The sequence below is a fragment of the Adiantum capillus-veneris genome, chromosome 28 (assembly GCF_014529385.1).
Source record: "Adiantum capillus-veneris isolate H3 chromosome 28, ASM1452938v2, whole genome shotgun sequence".
Lineage (NCBI taxonomy): Eukaryota > Viridiplantae > Streptophyta > Polypodiopsida > Polypodiales > Pteridaceae > Adiantum > Adiantum capillus-veneris.
The window spans coordinates 76,066,794-76,083,597 of record NC_140958.1 but is presented as its reverse complement, the minus strand read 5'-3'; the positions used below and the strand labels follow the sequence as shown (position 1 = coordinate 76,083,597).

Genomic DNA, 16,804 nt, shown 5'->3' with positions numbered 1-16,804 from the left:
ACAGGCTTTTGAATATGATACAGTGACCCACTTGCTCAGATGGAAGAGGAGGTTGCAGAAAGGCTAAAAACCTCGGGTTCTGCATTACTTGTGTGAACATAGCCACAGCAGTAGCCAACTGGGTCCTGAATATATCATCATCCGTCTGTGGTGGTCTTGAAGACTCACCCACTTCATGTGTCTGTTGACCCTGTGAAGAGGAAACCTCTTCAGTCACATCATCTGGTCTGTCAGCCATAATTATAATTCCCTGTGTCTGGTCTACGATCCCCTGTGTCTTCAAGCCCAACCTGACCAAGGCTCACTTCTATGGAAAAAAGTGATTTAATCCCGGAGATGGAACCATGAAAACCGGCCTGTTCAATCCAAAAAGGGCGGTAGACTTTACTTCAAACCTTGATTTAGTTTTCACCCATTATTAGTCGTCTATTCTACCTGTACTTTCAAGACACAACACGGGGGAAAGGGATACAGGCTGCTAGAATGCACCTGTATGAGAAGACCGACACCAGATTGGCCCCTAACTTAGGCGCCCCTTTCGGTATTTCTTTATTGTTTAAAAGAGGGAACAAACGCTGTGGTTCCCTATAAGCTGCCCCGCACAAGCTTGGCTGAATTTCAACTGTTCCGGCCCGATTTCGGCAACATAACTCTACTAGGACCCTTCACAGTCAGTATTCCCACGCATTGAACGACTTTCCCGACGCATATGGGCACTTTGCAAAACCTGGCGAGAATCTGCAACACGCTGAATTCTCTGTTTTCAGCCCCGAAAATGCGCCAGATCACCTGTACAACGGTCCCCTCGCGTCCCCGAACCTCCTGGGCGGTATTAGGGACCGTTTAGGGGCAAAACTTTAAACCTGCAAAAATACACAGCAGGCTGTAATTCACTGTTTCGGGCTCCGTTTCGCGTGCCGGTCGCATCCCTAGCAAGTCCTCGAGCTCCCGCACCTATAGGGCTACTTGCCCTTTGAATCGGACGTGATTTCTGGTGTGAAACCTCTCCGAATTCACCTGTACCTACGGGGGGATTAGCCGCTAGCTAATCCAGTACCTGTGCAAGAGGCTCTTGCCTCGGCAATCGGGCATGAACCCACGCAACTGTACATTGGTCAAATGAAAAGCCCACTAGAGGGGCATAACATACTGCCATAGGGGAGAGAGAGGGCAGTGCGTAGAGTGCAGGGCATCACTCCTGGCACCGCACTGTACATAGGAGGGAAAGCAAGCACTCCATAGCTCTTAACCTGTGACAGGAAACTTGAAAATGAGCTCACAGCTGAAAATCACGTTTTTGCCTTCTCTATAAGTAGTAAACTGGCCTCAGAGTGCAAAGTGTCACTCATTTGTGCATTTTCCCGCTTTAGACCCTCGGGTCTAAAAATATCTCACCTGCAGCCTCTGTTGACTTGGCCACATAGTAACAAAATGATCTCCATGTCAAACTGCACGTAATGACGCGAAGACATTTTCAGGTCCCAAAATAGCAGTTCCCAAAATTTTAGGAGATGCTGCCATTGTATCTTTCTAGGTCATCTGACTCCCTTTGTACACTGCAGCCACACCCATAACTGAAATGTAGCCTCTGTAGCAAAGGATTCCACTTTGGCTAGTCAATGACCCCAGTTTGGCTAACCATAATCCTAGTCCAACCTTAGTGCTCTCTTGCCCTCAAGCCTGGACTCCCTCTGGAGAGTTCCACACTAGCTATGCAATGCAGGGCAGTTAGATTTCCCGAGGGGTGTTTCCAAAAAGTGAAAGTAAATAGATAATAAGAAAGAAATCAACAAAAAGGATAGATAGTAGTCACACGCTGGTGACAGAAAGCAACACAGAGCTTGTCGTTATGGCAGAGAAGAGAGACCAAGTACCTGAAGAGGGATCTTCCTCACATGGCACGGAGAAAGTTCCTTCAACTCTTCAAGAAGAGGACAGGTTGTTTAGAACTCAACTGCATTGCTGCATGGACATGTTTCAGCAGTTGGCTAACAACCCAAGGATGCAGGAGTTCTTACAGGCTCCGACACAGGGTTTTCAACCTCCTACACAGGGCATGACTCAGCCGTTGCAGGAAAAGGAGATTTCCAATGCGCAGAGGACTCATGATGCTCGAGGGAAAGCCCATGTGGTTGGGCAACTAGCGGTGTCCAATGATCCAAAGCAACTTGCTTTAGCTGGACAAGAACCGTTTGTGAATGGTCAAGGGAGTAATGACTAGGCTATGCGTCAGACCCTTCCATTACCTAATACTTATCCTGGTTATTTTGGAGGTGGTTCAGTGTTTCAAGCTATGGCTGGACCTTCCACAGGTTATATGCCAAGGAATGTGTTCGGGACAATGCAAACACGCATGGGTGGTTTTCAGGGTGCCTACGGCCAGTTTCGAGTGCCTGGAACACAATTTGGTATGGCTGGTTTTTCGCAGCCATACGTACAAAATGCCGATATGACAGGTAAAACAGTTGATGCGAGTGCTGGAATGAACAATCATGGAGCACCACTGTTACAGGCACCTGTTTATGATAATGTGGCTCCTTTGAGTCAGCTGAAGGATTACAAGGAAGGTGGGCAGGGAGTGAAGTTTGAAACTTTCAGAGGAACTGAGGATCAATTGAAGGCTTTGACCTTCATATAGCAGTTCGATGCAGCTTATGCTGGAGGGAACTTCACGGAATCTTCAAAGATACGCAAGGCTGCCACTTTCTTGAAAGGGAATGCGCTTCAATGGTGGACCGCATTGTTGAACCAGGGTCAAGCCCCAACAACGTGGGTCCAATTCAAACAGCTTTTTGCGCCTACATGGTTGACAAACACTTTTGAAGTGGATGTGATGACAGAATGGCACGAGTTGAATGTTAAACAGTGTGCGAACTTGGAAGAGTACAATAAACAGTTTTGGGCCGCACTGTTGCCAGTCACCTCTTACAGGTTTGTGCCATTGTCAGAACAGATTGAGAAGTATTGTTGCGGATTGCCCAAGAAAATCACGGACTACTGCACAAAGACTACTGTCATGAATATGTTTCAGTTGATAGAGAATGCAAGAGTGGCCAACAATCTGTCGAAGGGAGATTCCGATGAATTTAATAGCCACAAGAAAGGGTCCCAGGGCAAACAGTTTTCAGCCAACGGCAATGTTGCAGCAAAGCCTTCTGAGCCTCCCACAAAGAAGCCCTCCACCGAAGAAGGTGATACGTCCAAGAAGCAATCTAAGTCTTCTTTGGGACGAGGACAAGGACAAAAGAGGCATTTTTTTGGCAAAACTTTTGAAGAACGGAAAGCTCTTAGGGAGGCCAAGAAATGCTACATTTGTGAACAGGAAGGACATTTTGCAAATGAATGCCCACAGAAGAAGTCACAGGATAAGGATGACAAGTCAGACCATAAAGGGAAGAAGCCAAAGCCAAGTGCAGGACTTGTTCCAGATTTGGTTGGAGACTAGCCAATCACAGATGCCACGGAGCTGTGCAGAGCTTGGGGCAAAGTTAGAGACCAGACAGTGCTGGTTTTCTTTGATCCAGGAGCCCGTGCAAATTTCATATCACCAGAATTGACATCAAAGTTGGGCATTCGTGCAGAGGAGATGGGTATGACAGGGGAAGCAAGTTTGGCATGCCCAGGTCATTCAGAGCCCGTTACTCCCATTTTGGGGAAGCTTCGTCTGCACATTCAGAGCTATGTGGATGCGGAAGAATTTCATATTATGCCACTTGAGGGCTGTGATGTGTTACTGGGTATCCCATGGTGTTACAGGTTGCATGCTATGGTGGATACTTACAACAAAAAGATTACCCTTGTACATAGAGGAAAGACTCATGTCCTTGATGTAAAGCTTAAAGGCGAGTCTGTTCCAGTTGTTTCTGCTTCTGCTATTTCATCTGTAATAAAGAATCATCTTTCTGCGTACTTGATCTTTGCAAAAAAGAAGTATCTCAAGTTGTATCTAATTTGTCTACCTTAGATAAAGACAGGTCAACTTTTTTGAGTGGTTTCAGTGATTGTTTTTCGGACTCTTTGCCAAGGGAGTTACCTCCTGAGAGACTTGAGGATCATACCATAGATCTTGTGCCAGGTTCTAGTCCACCGAATAGACCACCATACAGGGTTAGTGCAACCCAGTAGAAAGAGATTATGAGTCAGGTCAACGAGCTTTTAGAGAAGGAGCTGATTCAGCCCAGTTCATCCCCTTTTTTTTCGCTTGTACTCTTAGTGCAGAAGAAGGATGGTTCATGGCGCATGTGCATTGACTATCACGCCTTGAATAAGAATACCATCAAGAACAGGTTCCCCATACCGAGGATAGATGACATTCTTGATCGGCTTGAGGGAGCGTCATTGTTTACAAGAATAGACCTAAAGAGTGGGTACCATCAGATACGCATTAGGCCAGAAGATGTCCATAAGACTGCGTTCAGGACAACATTTAGTCTCTATGAGTTTCTTGTTATGCCATTTGGTCTCACAAATGCTCCTGCCACGTTTAATAGAATGATGGACAGAATTTTTAGACCACATAGAAACTTCGTGGGTACCTTCTTTGATGACATGATTGTCTATTCGAAATCTGAAGAGGAGCATAGGGATCACTTGACTGCAGCTTTCAATGAGTTACGTACGAACAGGCTACTCATTAATGTGAAGAAGAGTGAATTCTTTTTGCAAGAGATTCACTTCCTTGGGCACATTGTTTCAAAGGATGGGGTACACATGGATCCCGCTAAAGTGGAAGCAATTAGGTCATGGCCAGACTTGAAGTCCGTACATGACATTCGAAGCTTTCTAGGCTTATGTTCCTACTACAGGAGGTTTATCCGAAATTTTGCTGAGATTGCTTCTCCACTCCATGCACTACAAGGAAAAGGAGTTACTTTCAAGTGGACAGCCAAGGAAATTTTAGCGTTCAAACACTTGAAAGAGAAGTTGACTTCAAATCCGGTAATCATTTTGCCAGATCTTTCAAAACCTTTTGTGGTTAGGTGTGATGCGTGTGGCCATAGTCTTGGTGCAGTTCTAATGCAGAATGGCCGAGTAGTCGCATATGAGAGCAGAATTCTTTTGAAGACTGAAAGAAACTTGCAAGTCTATGAGAAAGAATTGCTGGCAGTAATTCATGCTCTCACTAGTTGGAAACACTATCTGCTAGGGGCTGATTTTGTTGTCCAAACGGATCATCAAACCTTGCGATATTTTCTCACACAGACGAAGTTGTCTGAGAAGCACATGCAATGGGCAAACATCTTGTCAATGTTCCATTTTCAGATTGTGCATGTGCAAGGGAAAAAGAACGTGGTGGCTGATGCGTTGTCACGAAAGCCCCAAATTTCAGCAGTGTCAATTCCATACCATTGTGAACTAGACGAAATGAAGACACAATATGCTGAAGATTCAGACTTTGCAAGGATCTATGACCAGCTTGTTGATGGGCAACATCATGAGCACTATTTGGTTAAGAATGACTTTCTCATGATGCATGGAAAGTTATGCATTACCAAACAGTTACGGCCCAAGATTTTGATGGAAAGTCATGCTCCACCTTATGCTGGGCATCGTGGAATTGATGCGACAGTGAAAGGGGTTGAGGCATTCTTCTATTGGCCAGCTTTGCGTCAAGATGTTGACACATTTGTAAGATCATGCTTAGTATGCCAAAAAGTCAAATTTGACAGACAAAAGCAACCAGGATTGTTGCAGCCATTGCCGATCCCAGATAGGCCATGGGAAAGCATAGCAATGGACTTTATCTTTGATCTTCCAAGGACGCAAACAGGCAATGATGGGATTTGGACTATCATTTGTAGGTTCAGTAAGCAGGCCCATTTCATTCCTGTGAGGAAGAAGATAAAGCCAAAACACATGGTCAAGATATTTATGAGCAATATCTTTAAATATCACGAGATGCCTCAATCAATTGTCAGTGACAGGGATCCACGTATGACGAGTCTTTTCTGGAAGGCATTGTTTGAGAACATGGGCACTACGCTAAAGTTCTCTTCTTCGTTTCATCCGCAAACTGATGGACAGTCAGAAGAGGCAAATTCTACTGTCCTGGACCTGCTCAAATGTTATGTGTCAGAGCATAAGGCAACTTGGGAACACCACCTTCCATTGGTTGAATATGCTTACAATAACATTGTGCATACGTCAACAGGTAAAGCACCATTTGAGATAGTGGAAGGAGGAAAGAAGGTCCCGCCCATTTTGCAGACTAAGGACAAGATTTTTGAGGCAGACAAGTATGTGCAAGATATGGATGAAACATACAGGAAGATAAAGATTGCTCTTGAGAAGACTCAGGCTCAACAAAAGAAAGTTGTTGATCGTCACCGTCGTGAACTTGTATTTTCACTTGATGATTGGGTGCTTTTGCGCTTTGAAAAGGCCAGGTTAAGGAAAAGGAAAGGCAAGGAACGCTTGTTTCCTAAGCTCAGTATGCGATATTATGGTCCTTTTTAGATTTCAGAAAAGATCAGCGATGTAGCTTACAGATTAAAGCTACCAGAAGGCTGGAAAATACATAATGCTTTTCATGTCAGCCTTCTAAGTCAGTGGGAACTAGAGAATTAACTCAAAAGGGAACTTTATAAGTCAGTGGGAACTAGAGAATTAACTCAAAAGGGGTAAACTGGACACATGGCGGTTCCAGGTGGATTTTCCACTTCCATCAGCAAGAGGGGGCGCCCAATTTGAGAGAGGAGGCTGATTTTTGCAATAAGTGAGCTACAGTGTGTGTGTGAGTAGTGGGTGCACGTCTACAGCTTTAATGGAAAGCTTGCCTTCTCCTCTGTCTCATGTAGCGCGATGATTTGCTCTCGTGCATCTCTCTCTCCCCTTTGGCACATATGGTAATGCCCCACTAGATGGGCTACTCAGATGAACATGTACAATTCTGGGGGTTTATGCGCGTTTGCCAAGGCAAGAGCCTTCTGAATAAGAACCGGATTAGCTAATTGCTAATCCCCCACAGGTACGCACAGTTCCATCGCGAAAGATTGCGAGTTTGGAGAGTTTTCTCGCGTGAAAACTCGTCCGATTCACAGGGGAACTGTCCCATTACGTGCGGGAGCCCTTGGGACACGCGTAGGCGTGTTCGCTCCGCTAAAAACGATCCGAAACAGCGAATTACAGCCTGCTGTGTTTTTCTGCAGGGTTAGGGTTTCGCACCTAAACTGCAAGGGAACCCCGGGGGAGCCTTGTGAGAGCCTTGGGATGCGTGTACAGGCTTTTGGGCACCCGACAGTGAAAAACAGGGAATTACAGCCCGCTGAATTTCTGTGACAGCTCACCAGAAAGCTTCCAGATAGCGAGGGAATCCGTCCTAGACAGGTGTTTTTGACCTACAGGGGTTTTTGCACCGTTATGCTACCAAAATCAGGTCGAAAACCTGCGTTTTCAGCCCTCGCCAGGTTTGGACAGCTTTGTGAAAGCTTGTGCGAAGTGGTCGGATCGTCTACCTTAATTTGAATAAAGAAATACCGAAAGGGGCGCCAGTCTTTGGGGCCTACAGGATGTCACTCTCGTGTGCGCAGTGACATTCTAGTCGCTGGACGCAACTGTGTTCTCTTCCCTTCTCAGTGGTCTGTGTAAAGTATACAGGTAATTGAAATAGTACCACCCTCTACGTTGTATAGGCCGGTTATAATATCCCTGCAACTTTTAAGTCACTTTTGCCATAACAGATACACTCTGATTGTGTATCTTTCAAATATCTCAGAATGCATTTGACAGCTTCCCAATGCGCTTTGCCAGGATTCGACATGTATCGACTAACAACTCCCACTGCATAAGCAATGTCGAGACGAGTGGCAACCATAGCATACATAAGAAAACCACAAGCTGATGCATAAGGGATTCCCTTCATTGCTTTTAATGCCACCTTATCCTTTGGGCAATCTGCTTTGCTAAGCTTAGTGTATGGAGGTAAAGGCACCCCAAGAGACTTAGCATCAACCATATTAAATCTTTCAAGTACTTTTGCAATGTACCTTTCTTGAGATAAAAACAGCAATTTCAGCTTTCTATCTCTTTTAATACGCATGCCCAAAATATGTTGTGCATCACCCAAATCCTTCATAGCAAATGCTGAATTTAGCTTACATTTCAGAGCATCAAAACTAATCTTATGTTTCCTGGCAAGCAGCATGTCATCAACATAGAGAACAAGTATGATGGAACTACCATCTTCATCCCTTTTTGTATACAAACAATGATCTCCATGGCTACGTTTAAAGCCTTGAGACAGCATAAAAGTGTCAAACTTCTTATACCACTATCGTGATGATTGTCTCAAACCATAAAGAGCCCTTTTCAGTTTTCCTACAAGTTCCTCGGGTGTAGGAACTACAAAACCTTCAGGCTGTTTCATGTATCTGTCCTCTTCAATGTCACCATGCAAAAACGTTGTCTTTACATCCATTTGATTCAATTCCAAATCAAGCACCGCAACAAGAGCAAAAAGGACACGTAAAGTTGTAAGCTTTACAACAGGAGAAAGATTACTTGAAAATCAATTCCTTCTTTCTGTGCATATCCTTTTGCAACCAATCTTGCCTTGTACTTGGGTTTTTCATCCACTATCTTAATCTTGTATACCCATTTGTTAGGAAAAGCCTTTCTCCCTTTAGGCAATGGCACAAGATCCCAAGTATCATTTGCATACAAGGATTTCATTTCCTTTTGCATCACAAGCTCCCACTTACTGCTTGACTCACATGATTTGGCCTCTTTGTATGTAAGAGGTTCACCCTAATCTGTGAACATTACATGATCCAAAGAGGGGTTAAATCTCCGCGGTTGCCTTCTCAAACGAGTTGACCTGCGTACCCAATGATCTACATTCTCAGGCAACGGTTTTACATCATAAGGCAACTCATTTTAAGCTCTATCATGCTGCTGAAAATCATTCTCAGCCAATTCAGGTGGCTGTCCATCCTCATTAGGAGCATCAAAATCATGTCCTACCTCTTCTGGCTCAAGGTTAACCGGCTGATTATCGATTTCAGCTTGCGGTAATGCATCATGAGGCTCTTTTTCAACATCAATGGGTGGCACGAAAAGCTGAAATTTGACTTCTTGTCAGCATCAGCTTTTGTAGCGTTCTTAAGCAATTTTCGCCTCATTGAACACTACATCTCGGCTACGTATTACATTGCTAAAATGTGGTAACCACACTCTATAGCCCATTTCACCTTCTTCCCCGTAACCTAGGAAGACTCCTTTAATGGACTTCATATCAAGCTTTGTTCTCAAGTCATTGCGTACATGAACAAAAGCTTCGCAGCCAAATACTCTCAAGTGATCATAAGAGGCAGGTTTGCCATACCAAACCTTCTCTAGAATGTCATTTTTCAGCGTACTATTAGGAGAGCGATTGCAAATATGAACTGCAGTTTTCAATGCCTCCCCCCAAAACTCTTGGGAAAGATTAGCAGTGGACGACATGCAACGCACTCTCGCATAAAGTACGATTATACCTTTCAGCCACACCATTAAAAGACGGATTATAAGGGGCTGTCAATTCCTTTATAATCCCATTTTCATCACAAAAACACTGAAATTCAGCAGATACATACTCTCCTCCATTATCAGATCTGAGACATTTAAGCTTAGTACTCTTTTGCGTAGTGACAAAAGCCTGAAACTTTTTAAAAGCAAAAAGTCTCACTCTTACTTTTCAACAAATGCACCCATCCTTTCCTAGTACAGTCATCAATGAATGTAACAAAATACAATGCACCACCAAAAGACTTAACAGGCATAGTGCATACATCGGAGTGAATAAGATAAAAGAGGATTAGCTTTGCGAGAGACACCAGAGTAATAAGAAGATTTCTTTTGCTTTCCATAAAGACAATCGTTACAAAAATCCAAGTTTTTTGCCTTTTACATCAACCCTCTTCAAAGAGAAAAGCACATCAATATCCTTTTGGCTCATATGGCCAAGTCTCTTATGCCACAATTCCGTGTGTGAAGCAACTTCAGCAACAGCAAGAAACTTGCCAGGCAAAGCTATGCATCGAAGATAGTACAAAGTACCTCTTTTAAACCCTTTTGCAACAAGCCTAAAGCCCTTAAGCAACTTCCATGAACCCCCAGCAAAGATGGTAGTATAACCATGTGCATCTAACTAGCCAACAGATAGCAAACTTTTCTTAATGCCTGGTACAAACCTAACATCATTCAACACAAGCTCTTGACCATTGGTAAGAGCCAAACGCATAGTACCCATTCCCTCAATATTGCAAGCAAAATTATCACCAAGGTACACCTTGCCATAATTGCCTGCAGCATATGTAGCAAAACACTCCAAAGATGGAGTCACATGGAATGAAACACCAGAATCCACTATCCATGACTGGGATAGGCCATCATTAGCACTGAGCAATGCATCAATGACATCTTTCTTCGAGTTAAGCATGTCTTCTGCATTAGCTATCACCAAATCTGAGGGGCATGAAGCCGCAACCAAGATTTCCTCAACGTCTGACAACTCCTCAATGGCCACACTAGAGGATACATTTGCATTCTCAGCATCCCTGGAGGAATCACCTGCTTATTCTCCCCTTTCTTCTCATCTTTCTTCTTCTTATCTTGCGTTTCCTTCTTCCTTTCTTGCTCTTTCTTGAAATACCTGCAATCGGATTTCTTGCGACCCTTTCTGCCACATTGATAACAAGTGACATCCTTATCCTTTGTCTTGCTCTTACTTCTATTTTGAGTCCTGTTGCCCGTATCACGCTTTTGATTTCTACCTCTTGCATTGTAAGCAGAACTGCCACCTTCCCCACTAGACTTGCATCTAAGCTCTTCATTGAGAATAGATCCTCTCAAACCGTCATACGTGAGGGTGGGATTGTTGCTCAAGGAGACAATTAAGGTTTCCCAAGTTGGTGGCAATGTCATAAGCAAGAAAATAGCTTTCAGCTTATCATCGAATTGCTGAAGCCCACTGTCCTGCAACTGACTCAACACACCTGTAAAAGCACTCAAATGCTCAGAAGCTGACTTCGAGTCATCAAGCTGCATATTCACCAACTTTCGCATCAAATGCACCTGATTCACAGGTGTTGTGTTTTCATAATTGGACTTTAGCTTTTGCCATATTGCATAAGCAAAGTCCAAACGCTTGATGTCCGTCAAAATGTCATCATTGATAGCCATTTTGATGTAGGCCATAGCCTTCTTATTCAACATGGCCCACTCTTCGTCAGACAAACCTGGCGGCTTATTCTTTTCCAATGCATCTTCACAATCCTTTAAGAAAAGGATACCTTGCATGCGTTCTTGCCAGAGGTCGAAGCCTTGACCATCGAACCGTTTGATTTCCATCAAACTTTTAGTGTCAGATGCGGAAGAGGAAGAAGCCATTATAATTCAGCCACAAGTATGTACAAGAGAGATGCAATAGGCTGAAAATTTCAGCAAATAGGAGCAACCACAAGACTTTGCATACGATAGTGTAACAAACTGCTGACGTGTCAACCTACTGAAGAACGGAGCTACCGGCCGAGGGACCTAAACCCTAAGAAGAACAAGCAACAGAAGAAGTGTCACAGAGTGATGACGTGGTTGCCCAAGTGCAGAAACCCCTAACCCTAATTTCTACCAGAAACCCTAATTCTGAAAACCCTAATTGCTGAAACCCTAATTATGGAACCCTAATTGCTGAAAACCTAATTTTGGAAACCCTAATTCTAGAAACCCTAACCCTAAAACCTGCAAACCCTAATTTTGAAAACCCTAATCCTAAAACTGCAAAAACCCTAGCCCTAACCCTAAGGGCAGTAGGCTGATTTTCGAAATTGCGCTGGCATGATGACATGGCAGCCTGTACGGATTTCCGTGATTTACGCTGGCAGCTTTTGACATTGCTTTTTGGACCAGAAGCTTTTGAGTTTGAAAGTTTTTCATGTAAACTGCTTTTTGGACGAGAAGCTTTTGAGTTTGAAAGCTTTTTGTAAACTGCTTTTTAGGCCAAGGGCCTTTAAATATGAGGCTAGGGCTCATTCTCTGCATGCTTCCTGGAGAAGGTGCAGAGTCTGGAGTACCGGCTTGTACTTTGATGATGCAATATAAAGAAATACCGAAAGGGGCGCCAAGGTTTGGGGCCAACACTCTATGGGGTGGAATTCCGCCACTCCGTGTCGCGTGTCGTCTCTCTCTCTTTCAGTTCAGTTGTTATTGAAGTGTTAAAAGTCTGTTCAGTCTGTTTTTTTCTTTTGGCACGTGGTGCCCGCCTTGTGATAGTGGTATCGGAGCATCAGGCGTGTGCTTTTCTAAAAGCATTCCGGTCCTACAAAAGAGCAGACAGAGCTATTGGAATTTGATTCGAGGTATCTTCTCCCTCCAACCCGGACTTATTAGCCTTAATCCCCTCGTTATCCATTCTACTATACGGTCCTTCAACGCGTCATCGTTTTTTATCTTCCTATATTTGAAGTCGTTTCGCACTCTTTTTTACGTTTTTATGTTGCAATTTATTCTTGAATATATAAGCGATGCACACTCCGCGTATATTTCTCCCTCTCTCTCCCTCTCTAGGGTGGCTTACTCTGCCTTTATCTTTAAGTCCTCTTAGTCCACCCTCTCCTTTTCTAGGGTTCTCCCCCCTCACTCCTTGTGACTGTTTCTCTTACGGTCAAGGACTTGACAAGGCTTATAACTACATCCCTTAGATCTCTTGGCACCCTACGCATCAAAAAGTGTCCATCATCAATGAACTCAATAGATATATCATTAGAGAAAGCTCCTTGGATGGCTTCCTCATTATCCGCAGCCTCTTCTACAAACGTCTTAGGACAAAAGGCTACCCACAAGGGTTTCTGCGTAATGTGTTTAGCAAAGTCACCTATCAGAACCGTACCTCCCTCTTGGAACCATCTCTCTGACTTAAGAAAACACCCCCTTCAAGCTACCTTTTACGCCTTCCACAAGAAGGCTATCACCCTCTTGCTGTATCAGTAATCCCATTGCTCGGGCTTGCCAGTACAACCCCACACTCTCACACCTACCTAGACCCACCATTTGTTGGACCTCGGGGCCCAGCATCCATAAAATTCTTGTGCATACCTTGCACCACCCCGATGAACACCCTAACCTTTGATGTAGCGGCCCTCTATGATGGTCTTGCTCATAGGAGAAGTAGTGGTTGGTACCTATCTTCCACTCTATCTCTTAACTTCTTCCTACCTAATTTTGCCTTTCTCCATTAAATCCTCACAAATTTCTTTCCCCTCCCTAGTATTGCTCTCTATACTCCCCAAAGTTTTGGCATACCCTCATTAACTCGTATCCAATGATCCCCTGCCTTCCTTCCTTTTTTGCAAAGCCTCGCTTACCAAATATATCGTTTGCTTGCTCGCTTAAATGTAAACAAATTCTCCCCCCTACAATTTTTGGCATCAAATCACACCCCCACACCCCCCCCCCCCCCCCCCCCCTTTAATTTTTGGCATCTAATCACACCCTCACCATTCTCTGCAAGAAATTAAACTCTTTTTTGTGGTACAACTTGTCTACCTCTCACCATTAAAACAAGTACCACCCCTTCTACCCTTACTCTTTCCCTATGTACTTGAGTACATTGCCATTAACTTCCCTTTTTCCCCCCAAAAAAACATCCCACCTCAAATTGCCCCTCTATAAAACCTCGCTCACCCCCTCCATTTGTATCTAAACCCACACCACTGATGAGCTCATTATGCGCGAAACACGTTTGGTGTCCCACCCTCTTGCACCTTAATCACCCCTTAATCCCCTCGTTATCCATTCTACTATATGGTCCTTCAAAGCGTCATCGTTTTTTATCTTCCTACATTTGGAGTCGTTTCGCACGCTTTTTTACGTTTTTATGTTGCAACTTATTAGCCACTCCCACCCTTACTTCATCGCGCATCAAGCGCGCTCCCGTCTTCACCGCAGTGACTTACAGGGCATAAGCCAATTAAGATCACTTGCAAGAGAAGGATCAAGATTTGTTTCAAGTCACTGTTTTTTTTTTCTCAGAAGCAGTGCCATGCAAATGTTGATGTCTACAACTACCAAGCAGCATACTCCAAGTACTTGGCAAGCTTTCAAGAAAATTTTTTCCCGAAGTTGTATGGTTTCTGACATCTTCCTTCGGAGTGCAACTTCTGGCAGAGTATGGTATCTTGAAATGCTTGCCATGGAAACCCTAGCAGATTATAACTTGAAGTTTCTCGACATCTCCCAGTAGATGTCTCTTCACGATCAGATGACCTTCGAGGTTCGGTGTGATTGCTATCTCTTGGGACTACCATCGCCACTACAAAAACACTGACTGTCCAAGAGCTGATGGACCATGCTGTGCTCGGCTACGACCTTATGGAATGAACCTAACCCTAATTTTTGGTGCAGGTTTCAGGATGGAAAGTCAATCGACTTTTCGAGCTAGACTGATGTCGATTAAGTTTGAGTTTTGTTTGAACTTGTTTGGAATTTGTTTGAAATGGATGCTATCTGTTTTAAACCTGTCTTGGTGCCGATTTGAATTGTTTGACTCTGATTTGATACTGGTTTCAATGATTGGTGATTTTACTCCCGGGTGGAGAAGTGAGAAATACTGTTTTGGTATTGTTTGAATCTCGGAACGACGCAGGCCGATGCCTAGGGAGCGGGAGCGTTTCATTGTATGCTTGTAAAATAATTGTTGTTGTGACTCCCGGCCCGGACCTGGATGATTATGCGGGAGGAGTATTAAGAAGCCTGAGCAGTGGTTACTCTCAGCACCTCCAAACGACGCAGGCTGCGGTCTGGGGGGCGTTTGGTTGTAAAAGGCCTCTATATCTCCCAGGCCGGACCTTTTTAGGTTATGCGGGAGGAGTGATGAGGGAGTCGTTGAATATCTCCCGACCCGGACCTTATTAGGTTATGCGGGAGGAGTCTTCATCGGCGGCTTTATGTTTCTATGTCTTGTAACATGCATATGTAAGCATTTGTGTTGCATTGTGATGTGTCAACTACTGAATATTCCTAATTGGATGAGATTGCCTGGGTATGTAATTTTAGTGCATCAAGACACCCGTGGAAGATCAGTACGGTCTGGGTGGGGATGGCTAACTTTACTACGCCGAAATATCAAGAGTTCCGATCTGGACGAAAGGAGAAGCTAACTCCTTTATCAAAACAGCCGAGAGAAGAAGCTAACTCATTGATCAAAAGTGCAGAAAGGAGAAGCTAACTCTTGATCAAAAGAGCAAATTGATTGTCCCTCGGAATGTCCCTCGGAATGACCCTCTGAAATTTTTGAACTAACTTGAGTTGTTTTGCAGATATGCTGTAATCGCAGACGATTACTCTCTTTCAAGAAGGGGAGATGTAACAAACTGCTGACGTGTCGACCTACTGAAGAACGGAGCTACCGGCCGAGGGGCCTAAACCCTAAGAAGAACAAGCAACAGAAGAAGTGTCACAGAGTGATGACGTGGTTGCCCGAGTGCAGAAAACCCTAACCCTAATTTCTGCCAAAAACCCTAATTGTTGAAACCCTAATTATGGAAACCCTAATTGCTGAAACCCTAATCCTAAAACTGCAAAAACCCTAATCCTAACCCTAAGGGCAATAGGCTGATTTCCGAAATTGCGCTGGTATGATGACGTGGAAGGCTGTACAGATTTCCGTGATTTACGCTGACAGCTTTTGGCATTGCTTCTTGGACCAGAAGCTTTTGAGTTTGAAAGTTTTTCATGTAAATTGCTTTTTGGACGAGAAGCTTTTGAGTTTGAAAGCTTTTCATGTAAATTGCTTTTTAGGCCAAGGGACTTTAAATATGAGGCTAGGGCTCCTTCTCTGGCATGCTTCCTGGAGAAGGTGGAGAGTCTAGAGTACCAGCTTGTACTTTGATGATGCAATATAAAGAAATACCGAAAGGGGCGCCAAGGTTTGGGGCCAATACTCTCTGGGGTGGAATTCCGCAACTCCGTGTCGCGTGCCGTCTCTCTCTCTTTCAGTTCAGTTGTTATTGAAGTGTTAAAAGTCTGTTCAGACTGTTCTTCTCTATTGGCACGTGGTGCCCGCCTTGTGACAGATAGACCACAATTTCTTTACATGAAACTGTCCAACTCTGAAATTTCAACTGAAAAGTGCAATTTCAAGCACCTGTACACAACTTTTCACTCAATTTGTCGCGACAAACATCAATACATGTGATCCCACAACTTTGGTTCACTTGCGTATTGCTGTTTTGACCTATTATAACCTGTAAATCACTTGTTTTGACCTAAAAACAACCTGTTTTGGTAGTTTTGGTGACCTATTCGACTGCGAAAGCAAGGGGTTAGCATGGAAGCGAAATTAATCGCGGGAGAGCAATTTTAACTCGTTGTCCAACAGACTATGCAGAGCTATTTCGAAACCCTAGGGCTTTGATACCAGTTGAAAGTGCGAAGCAGAAGGTACCAATAGGTGCACGTCGCGATGTAGTGCAGGATTGGGGCAAGAAGCAGGAGGCGGAGTGCAGCAAAGAGGAAGCGCTAGGGATCGAAGCAGGGAGAGAGAGAGAGAGAGAGAGAGAGAGAGAGAGAGAGAGAGAGCTCACGTTTATGGGGAAAACTCAATAAGTGAGTTTTGGGTTTTCCCACTTTTATTATAAGTGACTTTAAAAAAAATGTGTGCATATTTAATATGAACCTACACAAAGTATAAAAATGTACAAAAAGGGGTTATTTAGGCCTTTAACCCAACATTAGAGCTACCGGCACAATTTTGATTGCAAGATATGTTGAGGTCGATGAGTTCTATTTTTGGCATACCATTTATGTACTTTGTACAGACCTAGACATTTGT

General features: G+C 43.9%; 1 protein-coding gene across 1 annotated transcript in view; it reads right to left on the bottom strand.

Annotated features, from left to right (window-relative positions):
• The window catches only part of LOC147420709 (ARM repeat superfamily protein), a 131,020-nt gene that overhangs the window by 113,022 nt on the left and 1,194 nt on the right, over nucleotides 1–16,804 (bottom strand). The gene's annotated exons all lie outside the window — the stretch shown is intronic.